Consider the following 19482-nt stretch of genomic DNA (forward strand, 5'->3'; position numbering starts at 1 on the left):
AGAGCTGGAGTTTCCTGCTGGCCTCCCCCCTTTTGACATAGCCCAGGATCTGCTCAGCTTTCTGGGCTGCCAGAGTACACTGTGGGCTCACATCCAGCTTTCTATACCTGAGAACATCCAAGCCCTTCACTGCAAGGCTCTTCTTGCAGTCTGTACTCATGTCTGGGATTGCCTCCTCCCAGGTGCAGCACCTTGCCCTTCGACTTGTTGAACTTCTTAAGGTGCTCATGCACCCAATTCTTGAGCTTGTCCAGGTTCATCTGGATGGCTTCTCTTCCTTCTGTTGTGTCAGCTGGGCCAGTCAGCCTAGTCCTATCTGAAAAACTGATGAATGTGCACCTCTTTTCTGACACATGTGTACATAGAATACTGTCTTGCTATTTTTCATATCCCTTACCAAAACCCATGACCTCCATGCCTTAAATTCCATGACCCCATTTCTACACATATTAACAGTATCCCTGTACTCCTCCCAGGTTCACTGTCTGTGCTTCCACTGGCTGTGCATTTCCTTTTGTGCTGGTTTTGGCTGGGGAAGAGTTTATTTTCATCACAGGAGCTGGTATGGGGCCGTGTTTTGGCTATGTGTTAAGAACAGGTTGAAAATATTGAGATGTTTTTGTTATTGCTGAGTGGGGTTACACAGAGCCGAGGCCTTTTCTGCTTGTACTGATATGTTTCAATGACGTTGGGAGTGCATGGGAAATTGGGAGGATACATACAGAACAGGTGACTCAAACCAACCAAAGGAATATTCCATACTGTATGACATCATGCTCAGTATATAAAGTGGGGGGAAGAAGGGAAAAGTAGAGGATGGTGTTTGTCTTCCTAAGTAATTGTTACATGTTTGGTGCCCTGCTCTCCTGGAGATGGCTGAACACTTGCCTATCCATGGAAAACAGTGAATTGATTTCTTGTTTTGCATTGCATTTTGCATGCTTTTTGCTTTCCCTATTAAACTGTCATCCCAACCCATGTGTTCTGTACATTTTACCCTTCCAATTCTCTTGCTGATCCCACTAGTGTGGAATTGTATGGTACTTGTTTGCTGTTTGGTATGGTTAGAAATATTCAAGAAAGATACAGAGGGTAAAATGGGCTCAAATCAGAGTTCTCTGTGTAATCAGGGTAAACTACAGTCAGCCTTTCTCACTGACCTCTCACTTTCACCTCCCTCCTTGCCCCAACTGGCAGTGGGAGAGAGTTGCAAGAGAAGATTCTGTCAACAAATAACTTCAGCAGTTAAGGTCATGTTTTGAAATACTTATTAAATATTTTACTTATAATTATAGATCCTTGCCTTTGTTTTTATGAGTGTGAAATGGTCTTAGGTTTTGAGCTGAACTGAGATTTGGAACTGAGACATCAAGAAATGGAAAATCATAATGTAAATGAGCCACTAGCTGAAGTGAAGAGAATGCAGTGTTCTTGATGCAGTCTTTGTTTTATGGTGGTAAGAAACCAATTGAATCTGTGGCCTGGTCACAGAAAAGTTCATCAGCAAGGTTAAATTATAAATTCTAAAAACCTTTGTTAGCAAGTGAAACTACAGCATGGCCATATTAATGTGATGTATATGTGTACATTGTCATAAACCTTTTGAAACTGTAGACCTTTTCAGGATGCTATTAGTATAATTTAGGAGAATCAACACAATTATATTGGATTAGATAATGGAAATTGGCAAGATAAATAAATGTTTGAAAGCTCTTGGGGATATGGAACTGCATTATTAAATTAGAACTTCAGCTAAAATGATAAGGTCTGGTGATTACATTTTCATTAGTTGTACCTTCTGCAGTGTCACATAATAGCTTTGTTGATTGTGCATAATTTACAATGCTTTCAAAATGCAACACAATTACATGTCTTTTTAAAATATTGTTGTTGTGCTGGAAAGTAAATTGATGGGCCTAAGCATAAGTTAAAAGTTAACCTGCAACTATGAGCATGAGTCTCGTATTTTTTGAACCTGAGGCATTTAGAGGAATGCAGTTGTATTTTCTCTGTAGAAAATATAGTTTTGCAATAAAATAATATTTGAATTGATCATAAATTTAAAAATAAAAAATCCAGATCTCAAGGGAACTAAACCATATAGATGCTACAGAAAATAGTTTGTATTTTTCTTTTTTTAATGAAACTGGTTTTGTTTGTTTGAGGTTTTTTTTTTAAGATGAATGAAAAGAGCAACATGGAATCACCAGCAAATCTTGGTACCAAACATAAGGCACTTCCATAAGTTTAATTATTTTTAAATTATTACTACACAGTGTTTATTATTAAATATTGATTTAATATTACATGTATGGTGTAAACTATACTTTATAACTGGTACGTTACTATAACCAAAGTGCTGACTTTGTTAAATATTTGTTCTTGCAGTACAGTGAAGCTTTTTGGTGCGACCCAAATAAATGTATTTAGACTCAGGAAATATATATATTGTATCAGCCTGAATGAAATTTATGATGTGGCTGAACGAACTGCATTTCTTTGTGATGGACATAAGTCTAAATTATGAAAATAGAAGCCATAAAAATCTTAAACTTTTGGTGTTTCAGGCTGAAATTTTATGCAAAAGTCAATCTTTATTTTTTTCTTCTATATCAATATGAATTTAAATAGTCAAATGCAAAACAATCTGACTTCAAACTTAACTGGGGTTAGAAAAAATTTTATTAAGTTTTGGAGTTGCTTTGTTTTGTTTGCTTTGGATGCAAGGGAGAAAGGGTACTAAAATTTCCTTTTGACCAAGTATCATTTTCTGGAATGGAAAGTTCTGATTCCACTTTTTCCTAGACCTGTCTTGAAAATTTCATCTCTTTGTAGCACTGCATAGTGTCACATACTGAAGGGAACTCAGCAAAAATTACACAAAAAATAGACAATGTGACACTCAGGACTGAGAAAATGCTGGTATAACCAGAGCAAATAAAAGTGTGAGCAAACAGAGAGACTTGAGGGACAAAGATTGCAAGTTTTTATTTACCTCTGTAAGATCCTGGTAACAGTAGCAAAATTTTTCTTTTGTTTTTAGTTTTGTATTTCATCACCTGATTATATCAGGTGAAAAGGTAATTTCCAGATTATGATGCAGTCTGGAAGCAGAAGTATTGAAACAAGTTTTGTGATACAGTTTCTGTCTCCTTGCAATGTTCATAGGCTCTAAAGCTCCAGTTATAGCTGGCATGTTTGCCTACAGCCATTCATTAATCATCCTGTCTGGGAACTTTGTCCTCTACTGTCCTGATTTGTTCGTGATGTTTCCCTAAAGGGAAAACTAAGATGCTGTTTTCACAGAAAAGAAAATTCCTTGAAGAAGCCCTTCTAAAAGTATGTTAAATTTCCAAATCTCAAAACAAACTTTGAGTTTGTAAAATTTGGGCAATTTGAAATTTCTTTTAATTCATTCTTACATTCCTTAGTGTTCTGCCAAAGAATTTGAATTTGACATCTGATTTTTTTTCTGAATTTTTGCTAATGAAATCTCTCTCCAGAATTATTTGCCTAAATTTATTTAGAAAAAGATAAAATAAGACACATTAATCTAAGTGAATGTAGTTTAATTGAATATTTAGGAATAAAAACATAAATTATAATAATTGAAAATATTTTAATTAAATAACTGCTGTGCTAATTATTCAACATATTATTATCTTCAAAGATAAGTAAATGAAATTTCTCATCTGCTGATGAAATATTAGCTGTATAGGAAATGAGAAAAGTGAATACTGGTAATTTAATTTGATTTGTTAAAAATGTTCAATTAAAAATACAAATAAATATGAAACATGACAAAAAAGAAACAGTAAATGAAGTTCACTCCATATAACTTAAAGTAAACATGCTGGTATTGTGCATAGTTATATGCAAAGTGTTTTGAACACTAAATACAGTGGAACTGAGAAAGAGAAAAATAAAGACTAGTAAAGGGAGTATAAAATGCAATAGATTCTTTAGTCTAATCTCCATGGATTGGAGAATAAATTGCTACTGTGAAGTGAAGAAGGAAATATTAAATGCATTACGGTTTGGCTTTTTTAAAAATCAAATTATTGCATTGTAATGTCATTTTGTTTTAGTGGTTAGTTGAAAAAACAACAAAGACTTAGAAGACATTTTAGCTACAGGTTAATTGTTTCTTTGGTTGGGTTTTATCTTATACTAGGGCCGAGATAAATTAATCTCTGAGCAAAAGTCAGTATTTATATAAACTATATTTCAAAAGATTTATTTTTAAAAATCTAGTTAATTTTGAATTTTACTGGACAATTATATTAGTTAATATAATGATCTTTCATTTTTTATCTAAAATCTGGACATGTTAAAGAAATTTTGTTCTTAAAGAAATGTAAAGGTTCTGTGTTGGTAAGTTTATTCTTACACTGGTTATTTATTTTTATCTTATACAGTTTAATTTCAGTTTGTAATATTTGGGCTAAGATTTTTTCCATTTAAGAGGGATTACAGCCTTTTGCTCAGTCTTGTCTTCCTCTCATGATAAAACTCATGAAGTTATATTTGAAAAAAAAAAAAGAAATTTCCCCAAAACCCCAAAGAAAGAACCTGAAAACTCTTGACAGGAGTTGTGGGAGAAATCAGTCCTCATTCTATGACAAGACTCAGTAGAGTTTAAGTGATTTTTGTAGGTTTATGATGGACACACACCCCACCTGCTCTGAAACTCATGTCAGTTTTCAACACAGATCAACAACAGGTTTACAACTTAGTTATCATGAGTTATCATAGCTGCAGCTTTCATAGTTGATTCCAAAATAGAAATAACAATAGCAAACTTATTTCCAAGAGAAATGTCTAATTTCAGGTAATATTGACAAATTTCATAAAGTTACAGGGAAAATTTCTAGAAGGAAGTAAATAGCAGTCTCATGGGTTTTTTTCACAGCTTGGTGTTGATGGCACAGCAGATCTAGATCCCAACCCAGGAATTTTACACTACAGATTTATGTACCTGAATAAGTTTATAGTAATTAATTCACGTGCTCTGATTATTTGAAGTCTTAAAAATATTTTCAGCAAAATTGCTTCTTTCTCAAGAAACACATTCCCATTGGTTTTTTATTTTTTTTTTTTTTTTTTTTTTTTTTAACTCAGGCTTGTCAATGCTTGTGTTTAAAAGTACACTGCTTAAAAGATTCATGCACTTGGCCCCTACCCAAGAATGATGTTATCATATATTCCTCATTGCTAGTCCTAGCAATATTCTCTGTAATTTCATTGGCTGCTGGATCATGAAATAAAGGTCAATTTAGTCTTCCACAGACAGTGCAGCTGATGGAGAGTCAGCCTACCTCATACTTTTGTGGTTCAGGTTTTGGAACAATTCACTCATTTTAAAGAGACACCAGAGAACAATATTGTTGTTTTAATACCAGCACATCTTTGCAAGACTTGATAAATACCAGAAACTATTATACTGCTGACACTGCCTTTTTCCAATATTGCTTTCCATCTTCATTTCCCTCAGTAATTTTACTAAGCAATTTTTTAAAATGCACTCAAAGCAAACATCATGCTTAACTTGCTAAAAGAGGAATGAAAATATAATTAATGTACTCCTGCAATATTGAGAAAGCATGGCTTTATTATTATTTTTTGCAAAGGAAGTAAATGAAAGTAAGAAAGAAATAATTTATTTCTTGCTATATTGTATCAAAATTATCTGCAATTTTAAGTAGTTCTCTGGCCTAGAAATCTGGTTTTGTAAGAAAACTTGTGAAGGACCCATAGAGTTGTGCTAGATTCCTGTAAAATATTCAGAAACTGTTAAATTCTGAGAGAATGAGTTTTATTCAGATTAGGCAAGACCAAAAAAGAAAAATCTGGTAAAGGTAAAATTGTTGAAATAAAAATTCAAGGTTTAAATTAAAAAAACCTAAAAACCAAAAACAAACAAAGCAAAAGCAGAACACAGAAGTGAAAATATGAAAATGCACAGAATTCTAATGGAAGAGGGAATTCTTTCTTTCAGAGCAGCAATGGTTCTCTCCATTTCAAGAAGACAATCAGTTTCTACCACCTGAGTAATTACTGCCAAGCTGGGAAAGATTTGTCGGGTGCCGTACTGGGAATGGGGAACATACTAATGCTTAGCATAGTGAAACTCAGATAGCTTTGTGTGTATTAGCACTTAAGTAATTACTTTGTACTTTGAAGCTGTGTTTATCCAGCCTGCAGAATATTTTTGTGGATGGTAAAAGTTGCCCAAACTGTTACACACAGAAGGAGAGTTATACTGGGAAAAGTGGAGAAGACTGATGTAGCATCCAGAAAGAAATTGGGAAGACATTTTTGGATAGAGGCTTGCTGAGATTGGTGCCTCTGGTAAGCACGGTGGAGGGGAGGCACTGATTACATCACTCCCATGTTCCCAACAAATCTCTGTATTTCCATACATTGAAACTCCTCTTTCAGCAGTGACAATCAGAACAAGCTCTGTCACTGAATCCCGAGCAAAAGGGGTGTCAGTAAGAGTTTTATTGACTTCAATAGACTCTTTACATAGAATATTTCATACCTATTTTGCCTATAATTAATGTTATCTGCGCATAGATATAGATTTATAGTGCCTTAGGGTATTTGGAGGATCATACTATATGTTAGCAATAAAGAACCAAATTTTGTGAAAATAATTGTTTGTTAGTCTTTCTGTAAGGATAAAAGTTTTGCTGTTAAAAGAATTCGATATGTATTCCACACAAAGGATTTATCATTGATTTAATGGAGTAGTTTCATTTCTAGATCCAGAATGAAATGTGGAAAGATAAGAGGCAATGCCTTTTAACATTACCTAGAGTTTATCTCTCTCAAGTTTAACAAGGAAAAGATTATTATCAGAAAAGAGAGCAGCCTATGTAAAAGGATAGCTATAAGGTAAAATGCCTAGGAAACTAAAAAGGAATACCTCTGAGGAATCTGCACACAATTTGGTTTATGGAAAGCAAAAAAAACAATAAACTAAACATCAAAATGGAAGCAATAATTTTCTTTCTTTTCTTTATTTTTAACATTCTAGTACCTTGCCTTTCTTTGAGAAAAAAGATGTTTCCATTATTTTTAATTTTTTTAAATTAATTTTTTAATATTTCCATTTAAAAATCAGGAGCTTTTATCTGCCAACAATCTGAAAAGTGTTTATGGTGTATCATATGAAATAACCATATTATCTTTAAAAAAATGTATTTTTCTATAGAAATGGTTTGTTTTCTTTGATGCTTTTGTGATATGCATACTAACAGATGTATTTCCCTCAACAAAGTTGCATGAAGTATAGTAAATTCTCATTCACTTACAATTTTTCTTCACATATTATTTCATACATATGGAGATGTACATCTCATACATATGAGATGTACTCAGTAATACTATTACTATAGTATAACCGAGTGCATCTCATATGAATGAGATAATTGTTGCTTACTTGGACTTGTACTCTTATTTCCAGTGCAGAGAAAGACAAAAAATAAGCCCACATTACTATGAATGATACTCCAAACCAATTAGAGTGGGCAAAATAATTGTATTTATTTTACTTATTTCACTAATGGTCACAGTGAGATGTACTGCTAAAATGCAGTGTAATTTTTAATAATAGGGGAAAACAAATTCTGTCTTTTGTAATATGAAGTAGACCAAGGAAAGGCTCCAAATGAGCTAAAGGAGTTGAAAGGGATTTTTTTGTTGTTGTTTTCCCTCCCCCTAGCTGGACCACACAAGAGAAATAGATGGTCTGAGAACTCTCCTATTATTCATTGTTGTGTTTTGAAAGATTCAGAAAAAGAAGAAGATTATTTTTCTTTGAACCTTTTATCAATACACAGAAATAATACTTCATCTGCTCAAGAAATTTCTATAATACTTCATCTGCTCAAGAAATTTCTATCTTAGAGTATAAAAGATTGCCTTTGAGTAAAATGACAGAGTAGGGTGAGGTTTTTTGTTGCCTTTTTTTTGTTATTATCAAGACATCTATATGCTCAGATATTATGTATTAATCTTCTACAGGTATGAGCTTACCACTGAAAAAAAACCTAGAAGGTGCTTAGAACAACTTATCCTCTTATTCTTGATTTTGTATATCTCAAATTATTTGAAGGAACTCTAGAAATCTCTCATGTCAAAATGTCAGTAAATTTTGTTTGTGTGTACATCAATAAATCTGAAAAGTCACTCAAATATTTCTGTGGTGAGAAGAGAATTATAGAGACAATTAAAACTGCAATAGTGGAAAACATTTTATCTACTAATGGTGAAGACTTTGAAGCTCGTATTTCTGGGACCACATATCACATCCTGATTGACATTTAAGTAATATACAGCACATTTAAAAATAAGGTTGAAGTGTGTTCTGTAAACAAACTGAATTAGTATCACATTTACGTTCATGGAAAATCTGTGAATAAACTTCAGTCACGAATAAAAGCACTGTATACCTATACAGTACCCATGTAGTAGCAGATACTCTGCTCACTTTTCAACCTATTGAACAACACTGATAGCAGAAGAGTGCACAGCAATGTAATTGGAAATAAAAAATTAATGATAACATTCTATGTGTCAGGAAACAAAAAATGTAGGCATTCAAGTTTGCAAATGCAAAAGAAAATGCTTCAACTCCAAATGCTCCAATTAGTTGTGTAGAAACTGACTTTCAAATAAAAGAATTTCATGACTTATAATTCAATAATATTTAAAGACTCATTTAAGATGATACCAAAAACCAGCACAGGTAGAAGTTCTTGTCAATGATTATTTTATAACACATTAAAGTCTGCAGTATTGTAAACCTACAAGTAGTAGTTTATATTTTTCTCTACCTCACCTCCTGTTTACTGTAAAATACTCTGAAAAGAATAAACTGAAAAATCAGAATTATGCAACTTACCCATCTTGTCATTTTTCTAAAAAAAATAACAGAAACTGATGCAGGAAGACATTTTAACTGAATGTCTTTTGATCACCATAATGTAAAAATATATTAATGGTTTCATTGTCATAAACCCTTTATAAACCTAATTTAAATTATTTTGCTACCCCAAAGGGATATTTTAATTTTATGATTTAAAATTAAAACATTAAAAGGCACATGTGTCAAGACTGAAAAAATCAGTGGTGGTGTGTTGTATTCTTGCTGTGTAATTAAGAGAGATTCAGGGATCAGACATTGCAGCCTAAACATGCTGCAGAGAGGTGTCAGCTGAGCTACTGAACTATGACTGCACATTAGCATGGTGCCAGACTAAAGCTACTGAGTGCTGTCCAGTGTTGTCTCAAGGACTGAAAATGTTTCTGCTTCTGTGTTTAACATGAGCAATTTTCCACACCGTGTGTCACTAAGGAGTAGAGACATTTGCTAAGTTGCTTAAATGTCTTAGTGCTTACAAGGTCAGGGCTAAACTTTTATTTCCTTAGTTATGTGTGCACTCAGCACTAGATCTTGATCTTCATGAAGTGTTTTTATCTATCTAGTATTACATTGATTTCACTGGGATATATTCACACTGTAGATGAGTCAGTATTCTGCATGCAAAACTTTATTGTGAGCATCAGCAGTATTTTAGTAAGAACAGCTTTTAAAATTCTATTTTTAAAGTAAAAATTTGTATGCTTAGTACCAGAGTAACCAAGAATAATGATTTCTCAAAAAACTGGGATTTTTGATGCCAATATTTCCACCAGGATCAATTTGAATTAAATTATATAGCACAAAAAACAACTAACATAAGCCTCATGTGTAGATAATCTAAACTGACAAACATTTTTATAGCCAGAAGTTATCCTGAAGATATATGGATGATGGCTGTACAGTTCTCTGAAAAGATGAATATTCTCTCCACTTTTATAGGATTGTTCAGTTACATCTTCTCATAAAATCAGTTAACTTCTTGAAGCAATCTGTGTTGCTGATCTGGACAAAAAAGCTGGACAAAAGCTGGACGAAAAAAAGAAAAAAATTAATTAAGTCAAATAGGAAGAGGTCTCACGAGAAGATACTAACTTAGGTGCTTATAACAGCCTGTTGTGAAGTTGAGGATAAAGAAGCTGAATCCTAAATTAAAAGTATAGACTTATTCAAATATGTTCATGTTACGCAATTTCAGATTAAAAAGTAAAGCATCACTTAAAGAATACATGAACATTCTTGTGGGATCTCTGTAAGTAGTTAAAGTTCAATCTACAATTGACAAGGTATAAGAAACTTTATACAGGAAAAAGTCTTCATACTTATGAGAAGATTTCTTTTTATATATTTTAATCTATCAGGAACAGTTCTGCCCTTTAATTATAGAAACTATTTATATTCCTTTACATAAAACTTTATTTTGTAGATAGAAATTTTTGCCAACTTTTTAAATTCAAATGTTCCATGAAGGAATTTATTTTCTTCATATATAACACTTTAATTTTTTTTAATTGGTTTTTTCTTTTCTGTGTGATAGCATTTGTGCAGGAATTACATTCTGTGTAACATTCAGAAAATTATAACTTTAAATTCCAATTCTTTTTACTGTTTTTTAATGATGGACTTGGCCTCATATGCTTAATTATTTATTATTCATCCATTAATCTGTTTCTTAATAATAGTCTGAGGAGGCTCTACATTTCAACATTCCTTTTTCTAAATATATTATTGAAAAGAAGCTTGGAAAGTGACTGAGACCTCTGTGTCTTAACCACCAAACCATTAAAGTTTGCATAATATGAATGAGCTTCAGTGTATATTTCAGATTTATTTAAAGGCAACGTGAAAGCTGATTCAAAGCTTGCTCACAGCACAACATTAGCATCACACCCAGTAATCCTTACAAGAAGCACACACCTCTTGGCAGCAAGTCAGAAGTGGCCGCTGTCCCTGAAGCAGTAAGGCATGGAACCAATATGATTGTTAGGCATGGCCAGCTCCTGGGAACTTCAAGCCATTTTGCAAGAGCAGTTTGAAAGCTGCTATTTAAGGAGGCAGAAGCACATACAGTTATTTTTAGATGCAAGATATTAAAAGGTTGCTAAAAAAGGTCTTGCTATATCAGCATCAAAGGATCAGAGTATCTGGATATTCCAACATTTGAATCTTATTTTGGCTTCTGGTTTTTGGTTTTTTTTGTGACTTTGGACTCAAAATTCATAACACAACTAATCTCACCTGATGTTAAATAACCTTTGATCTAAACTAACCATTTAGGATCTTGCAAGAGCAAAGGAACAATTATTTCCAGGGAAGATTCACCATTTTTCCCTTCAACATATTTTATAATTCGGAATCAACCAGTTCTTATAAATGTATTTCACTGACTATTAAGAAAGTTAATATAATAATTATATATCATATGTTTATATTACATGCCCAGCTTTGAAATCCATAGTTCCATTTATGACAGCAGACTCCATTTCCCATTATGTAAAATAAATTCTAGATTTTGTTAAAAAAAGTTTTGATTTTCTTTTGTTTTTAAAATATATTTAGTGTGCTTTTCCTTTTTAATTTAAGGTAAGCAAACTGGGCATCTTAAGTCTAATATTGCCAATTGGGTGAATAAGTAACTGTAGTAAAATTTTAAAGGGATTTGATATATAAAAATATTCATTTAAAAAAAAAGAAAAAAGGAAAAACATTAAAACAATCTCTATTCTTCTCAGAATTATAATCTGACTGCTAATTAATGAGTTTGGTAAAGAGTCTCCTTTCATAGTTGTGAGTTCTATTGCTATACAGAAAATTTAAAGAGAAACATCTGGGCAGAATCCTCCATCTTTGACTCAAAGGAGATTTTCTCAAGTGTAACATAACACTTGATGCAGTTTCCAGTCAGGCCATGAGTTCAAAAGGCTTATTCATGCTTGAAAGCTTTGGACTATCTGCTAGAGACACCTGCACGCAGTCTTCTTATTTTTGAGAGGAATCCTTTTCACGCTGTCACCACAACCAACCTCACTTCAGGAGGATTTTCAAAATGCAATCATTGCATGAACAGTGGCTGACCTCGGCAGCAGGCAGTGTCTTTTAGCAATGAATGCTTATAAAAGCAGACAACTGCTAGAATTACTGCCTCTTTCCAATTCTACCTCCTGCACACCTAAAGAGATAGAATATGAAAGATGAAACCAGCTCATTTTAGTAGCACTAAATACAAGCACAGCTAAATTTGGATGTATTTTCTGAAGGTTTTGATGACTGTGGAAGTCCTCTCTGACAAGCTTCTTACTACAAAAGTCTCTAAAGGATGCCTCAGTGCTGTTTTTTCAGTTCTCAGCTATTTTTCTCCTTGCACAGTGCTATTAATACACATACCCATTAAATGTAACCTCAGAACTTTTCAAAACCAAGTGTTGGAACTTTGTAACTGCACAAATAATCATGATTCATCTTTGATTTTGCCTGAAAGGAAAAAAAGGTCACATATGGTTGTTTATGGCCTGCAACTATTACTCAGAAGATATATAGCTCTTGAAAAGTACTAGAATGTATAAATATAACTAGGATTAAAGGGAAGTGCTAATGATTTTGGTAAAGACTAAATGCTGCACTATCTAAGTGTTGCAACTTAGATAGAATCAGTAGAGAGCTCCTAGCTCTTTTAAGACATTTTTTCTGAGAATCACAGAGCTCTTAACCCTCATGTGCAAGAAATCAGATAGGGAAGGCCAGAGACAAGCATGGCTATGTGTTCTGGTTTGGACTGGGATAGCTTTCTTCATAGTTGCTACTACAGGAAAACAGGGCTGATAACACAGTGATCTTTCTAAACAGTGTTTACACAGAGCTAAGGCCTTTTCTGTTTTCACCTCACACCACCACTGAGGAGGCTGGGGGTACATTAGAAGTTGAGAAGGGACACAAGCAGATCAGGTGACCCCAAATGACCAAAGGGATATTTCATACCTTATGGCATCATGATCAGCACATAAAGTTGGGGGAACAAAAGAGGGGAAATTTCAGAGTGATGCCAGTTGTGTTCCCAAGTTAACTGTTGACTGTGACAGAGCCCTGGTCTCCTGGAGATGGCTGAACACCTGTCTGCCAATGGGAAATGGTGAATGAATTCCTTGTTTAGCGTTGGTTGTCTCTGCTGCTTTTGCTTTACCTGTCAAACTGTCTTAATCTCAACCCACGAGTTTTCTCACTTTTACTCTTCCAATTCTCTCCCCTATTCCACTCGGGGAGAGTGAGTGAGCAGCTGAGTGGGGCTTAATTGCCATTTGGAGTTAACTCAAAAGTCTGACAGGGTATCATTACATCAACACAAGCTTACTTATGACAGGTTATGATACCTAGTGAAGTTTCTATTTCAAGGGAAAGCAAGGAACATGTTGTGTTTGCAGTTAGGGTTACAATGATTTTACTATTTTTGTAGATAGAGTCTACTCTTTTTTTAAGGTATGGTGAAAGTAACACCTCCTTCTGGTCAAAATAAAGTGTGGGAAAGAAGAGCACAGGCAGTGCAACTAGGGTCTTATAGCCTGAGAAGGATCGAGAAATTCTGTGTAGGCACAGGATAAGAAATGCTAAGGTAGAGCTGAAGATGAATTTGGCAACTTTGAAGAACAGTAAGAGGGGCTTCTACAGATACATGGATCATAAAGGGAAGATTTTAAAAAAATTGTGTCCCAAATAAATAAGATAGCCTGGAGAATATAAGGCCCCAGAGTGAACTCATCAGGGCCTTTCACTACTTGAAAGAGCTTACATAAAGGAGGGAAAGTTACATTTTACATGGGGAGATAGTGGTAGGATGAGAGGGAAAGGTTTAAACCTAAAAGAGAAGAGATTTAAATCAGATTGTAGGAAGATATTATTTACTCAGTGGGTAGTGACACTCTAGTTACCCTGAGAAGTTGATGCCCCATCCCTGGAAGTCCAAGGTCAGGTTGGATGGGGCCCTGTGCAGCCTGATCAAGTCAGTGGAATCCCTCCTGTATTTGCACTGCCCATAACAGAGCGCTGAAACTAGATGATTTTTATGGTTCCTTCCAACTGAGCTATGACTAAATTCCCCATGTAGAAGGCTTTTCAAATTTGGCTACTTCACTCTGGGCTACTAAAATCCTCAATGATGAGAGCTTTAAGTGCCAGTTTACACCCATCAGCTCCGTGGTACTGAATACTCATAAGTATTGTAATTCTAAGGACTAACAGCTTTAAATAAACAATGATCATGACTGATAATAAGTAAGAACTACTGACATAAAGTACATTGTCAATAAATGCGATGTAGTAAATTTTTCAAAGGTTAAACGTGTCCTGATTAATGTAATTTAAATTCTTCCATCACACTGATTGCTAATTGTCTCTAATCTCTCTAATTCTCATAGATATATTTATCAGCTATATGACAAGATGAAATAAACCACTTGAATGCATCTCGGATACCAATAAACGCCAATGCATGCTCAGCTTATTCATTCTTTATTTTCTGTATTCAATAGTCTTCATTTATTGTTTGGCGATGTTCATGTGTGCTTATCTGCAGACACCCTTTTTGAGGTTCAGAATCCAGAGCTGGGTCACACTTAGGCTGTGAGTCATCTTCCTAAATCACAAGTGTGCAGTGCCTGCTGAGATGCCAGGGAATGACTACTGGTTCATAAAGACACCTAACTCCTTTGTCATATTTGTGATTCATATATAATCTTTTTGGCTATTTGGGGCAGTCTCAAATGGCACAAACTGGCTGTGTACAGACATCTCAGTCATAGACTGTATGTCCATTGAGCTCGTCACACTTGTCTCTCTAAAATCATGGAAATAAAACAGCACCTCTCAAGAGCAATTTACACAAGAAGAATCTAAATGACATGCTTTCACTCTGGAAGTACCTGTTTTTCTCTGTGGCCTATATTCTCCTTTAATTATTGAGATGTATTTAGGCAAACAAATCCCATTCTGTGAAATCAAAACAAAAAAATAATTCAGTAAAAGTGCTATCAAAGATACTTTGAATCACCATGTTCTGACAGAAAACTTTATATTATCTTTTGCTAGTTGAGAGTTGTAACATGTTGGAAAGTTTTCATAAATTTTCTATGTTCTTATTGTTTGCTTTTGGAAAGGCAAAATTTTTTGTATGTATATAAATAGAATAGCAACATAACTGAATTGTAAGCTATGCTTCTACACATATGGTGCAGAGGGAGATGATGTAAGTAATTAGTTTAAATTTTTGGAAAAAGGATGAAAAAAATGGAAGAGAAAAAACATCCTTTTCTGCCTTAAATTTGGACAGGTATGAAAATAAAAGCAAGCAGCAAATAAAAATTATTCTATGATAATCGTTATCTTTTTGTATAGGATTTTATAGAGGAGATGTCAGTTTCACCATGCCTTTGAGAAAGGGTAGACTCTTCCTACAAAAATTGAAAAGCCATTTTAACCATAACTGCAAACACAACATGATCCTTGCTTTCCCTCAAAATAGGAGCTTCATTAGGTAGTACAACCTGCCATGAGTAAGTTTGTATTAAGCTAATGACACCCTGTCAGTTTGGCTACCCAAACATCTTGATTGTATCACACTGGCTGTTGTGGGTTAACCCCAGGTGGTAACTAAGCACTGCACAACTGATCACTCTCTCTCCCTGGGTGGAATGTGAGAGAGCATTAGAAGAGTAAAAGTAAGAAAATTTGTTGATTGAGATAAAACTAGTTCGAAAAAGAAAGCAAAAGCAGCAGAGACAAGCAGAGCAAATTAAGGAATTCATTCACCACTTCCCATTGGCAGGCAGGTGTTCAGACATGTCCAGGAGAGCAGAGTTCCATCAGGTGTGATGGTGATGTGGGGAGACAAATGGTACCACTCTGAACATCCCAATTCTCTCTTCTTTGCCCAGCTTTATGTGCTAAGCATGATGTCTTGCTTGAGATATCCTTTGGCCAACTGGAGTCAGCTGCCCCAGATGGGTCATCTCCCAGGTACATGTGCACACCCAGCCACCTTGATGAGAGGTTGCAGTGAGAAACAGAAAGTTCCTCAACTCTGTATGAGCTTTTCTCAGAAAAAACTATAGCATAGGTGTGTTATATTCACCATTTTCATCACAAATCCAAAACATTTCACCATGAAACCTGCTATGAAGAAAATTAATTCCATTCATCCAAATGGGATGCAAGAGTGTATGAGATTCAAAAGAAAGTTGTGATCTTTTCACAAGTGACTTCTGAAAAATTTAGTTATGGTGTGATTCAACATCAGACTTTGAAATGGAATTTAATTCAATTTCAATACACTTGCATTAGATGTCAATATTGGTGATTAGTCCAAATTCTTGCTATAGTCAGTGGAAATCTGGGCTCAATTATAATGTAGGAACATTATACCTTTCTTTCTTTTTATTATTTCTTGAGATATCAACAACCCCAGCCCATTGATCTAGACTATGAATATGAACATCTTATAGAATTCAAAGATTGTTCATATGATATGAAGGAAACAACATTGTAAGCAAAATTGACTTATGGTTTATGAGCCTAACAACCATATCTCAATATTTTCTTTCTTAATGCCTGTAATTTTTATTAGCTTTATAGGATTTTTCTATATTCATGTAATCCATTAAAAATCTACCATGATTTTTAGCTATGATTTGTAGTTATTGCATGAAAAATTATCATTTAATTTATACTGAAATTATGCCATACCTTAATATAAACAGCAAAACCTTGAATTGATATAAATATTCAGTTAAAAAAAAAAGAAAAAAACCACCACCACCACCCCCTGTTACCTCCACACCACAGGATTTAATCTATTGTGCATTACCACTGACCCATTTAGTGTAGAGAAGACACAATAAATCAATGTTTGTTAACATATGCTTAAGTAGAAAAGCAATTTCACGGGTCAGGCAACCTAGTCATGAAATGTCTGTGAAGCAGTGGTGCATTGATTGCTGAGAAGGACACAGCCAAAATGAAAAAAAATTCTCTGATTTTTGTGCACACTCTGATTCCCTTTTTATTGTTATTTTGATCAAACACTTGCTTCTCTGTCAATAGCAGTGATTAACAACACATCCATAAAACCCCAGATTTAAAATAGTATTATTTTTTAAGTGATTGGGGTGGGCAAGAATGGAAACAATATCAGCAGCATAAAATAAAATGCAGTGCTCAGAATGTGTAATTTCAGGTCTGGATTTGAACATTCACTAGTTCCAAAAGTTAGTTTCCTTTCAAAGTCAGAGGAGATGAGGACAGAAAAACTCACCATTATGCCGAATTTGAGATGAACACTCAGCAGGTGAAATAGATGGCAGAGACTGAAACATCATACATATTCACATTAGTACCATTAAATGTGTCCACAAGATGTATGTATTCCTAAAGGAAAGAATCAATGATAAAATCTGAGCCATCTCCTGTGAACCAGGAATTACACGAGAAATATATCTGTTTCTTTAAAAGAGTCTGGTCCCTACTATCTTAATTTTATTCAAGTCCAAAGCCTCTTTGAAATTTTTCCAGCACTGTTTCTAATAAGGCTCAGTTGACTGCCTAATGCATAATAGAACTTTCTTCAGCTAAAAATATTAAAACTTTTATCCACCTACCTTGACCTCCAAATTAGCATGTAAGGAATATGACAGTGAAAGTAGATGCTGAATTTTTATTAGACACTCTAGTATCTTCAGTTCTGTTAATTTAGGGTGAAACCAAAGTGTCAAGAAGTCTCCTTTTTTGTATTGTATAGAAAGAATCATTTATGCATTATTAAAATACAGCATAGCCTGGCAGAATTTTTAAAAAGAGAAAAAAATCCTAGGCATGCATGTTTTTTAATGATCTACCTTTAATAGAAAACAGCTTCCATTACCTTTCTAGTAGAAAAAGTTAGCTGGGTTTTCGTTTATGAACAGAGCTTGCTTAGTTTTGCCTCAGAGGTCTTAAAAATATTTAATGGATATTTAAAATTATAATGCATAAGGTTTGATGTCTTCAATTGTCATTCATATAAAATTGTTATCAAGTTAACTTTGTCAAAGTAATAAGACAGAAGCTTGGCCATATTTTAGTTTTGACTTTAAATATTAACTGATATTTCAATCAGGCTCTTCATAATATATTTACATTTACTGTTAAAGTGAATTTGTATTTGAATGGTATTTTTAAGTGAACATTTAATTTTTGTATATTTCCACAGCGCTGTTCATAAAAAAGTACATTGCTATTGTGAAACTGATCTTCAATGTATAAAGATTATGCAATAATATTTAATAATTATGTATAAAGACTAGTTAAGTAGCAAGCCTGTCTATTAATACAATTTGTAATGTCTCCATTAACACCGTGTCCAAATGATTGATAATTGTGTGTACACAGGAGGGAAGCGAAGCCATCCAGAGGGCCTTTGACAGGCTTGAGAGGTGGGGCTGTGTGAACATCGTAGTGTTCAATGGGCCCAAGTGCAAGGTCCTGCATTGGGTTGGGGAAATCCCAAATACAGGCTGGGAGGAGAATGGATTGAGACCAGCTCTGTGGAGAAGGACTTGGGATTGTTGGCGGATGCGAACCCTGACATGAACTAATAACATTCACTTGCAACCCAGAAAGCCAATCAAATCTCAGGCTGTGTCAAAAGAAGAATGGCCAGCAGGTTGAGGGAGGTGATTCCCCCTGCTTTTTTCACTCTCCTGACATCCTGCCTGGAGTTCCACACTCAGCTCTGGGCCCGTAACCTGAGAAGGACCCTCTGAAGCAAGTCTGAAGAAGCATCACCAAGACGATCAGAGGGCTGGAGCAAGGGCCTCCTCTCCTGTGAAGACAGGCTGATGGAGGTGGGCTTGCTCAGCCTGGAAAAGAGAAGACTCAGGGGAGACTTTATAGCACCTTCCAGTACCTAAAAGAGGCCATCAAGAAAGCTGTACAGGGACTTTTTACGTCTGGTGTTGGTTGGACTTTCAGACCATGAGTTATAAATTCCACTCAGTTCTGTAGAAATATGATTAGGTCTGTATTGATAGTAGTTTATTTCCTAGCAATCCAGAAGGTAGAAACAGAAGTGTGCTAAGGGAAATGTAATAACTTAATTACGGAATATTTGTTAAAGTCAAAAAGTACATCAGCTGAGCTCCAAAAATCCTAAAAGAAGAAGAAAGTATTCTATACTCTTACCAGGCGTGTTTTTATTTTTGGTATATGCTATGTTACAAAAATAGTGAGAGACGCTAATGATGAAATGCTTTCTGAGACTGAATGTTTTCACTTCCATAGTTATTTAGTGGAAACAATCAATGTGTTTGACCAATACATAGGCTTTCAAGAGACCTTTTTAAGAACATTATGTTTTATGCATTTTACTTTTCTATGTGTGAAGAATGGTCCATCTTTTTTGTCCACTGTTCATTGGTCCACTGTTTCTATGGCATGGTCTATTAAAAAATTCACTAGGTCATTGTGGAAATCTGTCTTCTGTCTGATGAAAATCAGGTAGATACCTCTGGAATGAGAAAGGCAACAAATTCCGA

Source organism: Zonotrichia leucophrys, chromosome 1, assembly GCF_028769735.1.
Source record: "Zonotrichia leucophrys gambelii isolate GWCS_2022_RI chromosome 1, RI_Zleu_2.0, whole genome shotgun sequence".
Classification (NCBI taxonomy): domain Eukaryota; kingdom Metazoa; phylum Chordata; class Aves; order Passeriformes; family Passerellidae; genus Zonotrichia; species Zonotrichia leucophrys.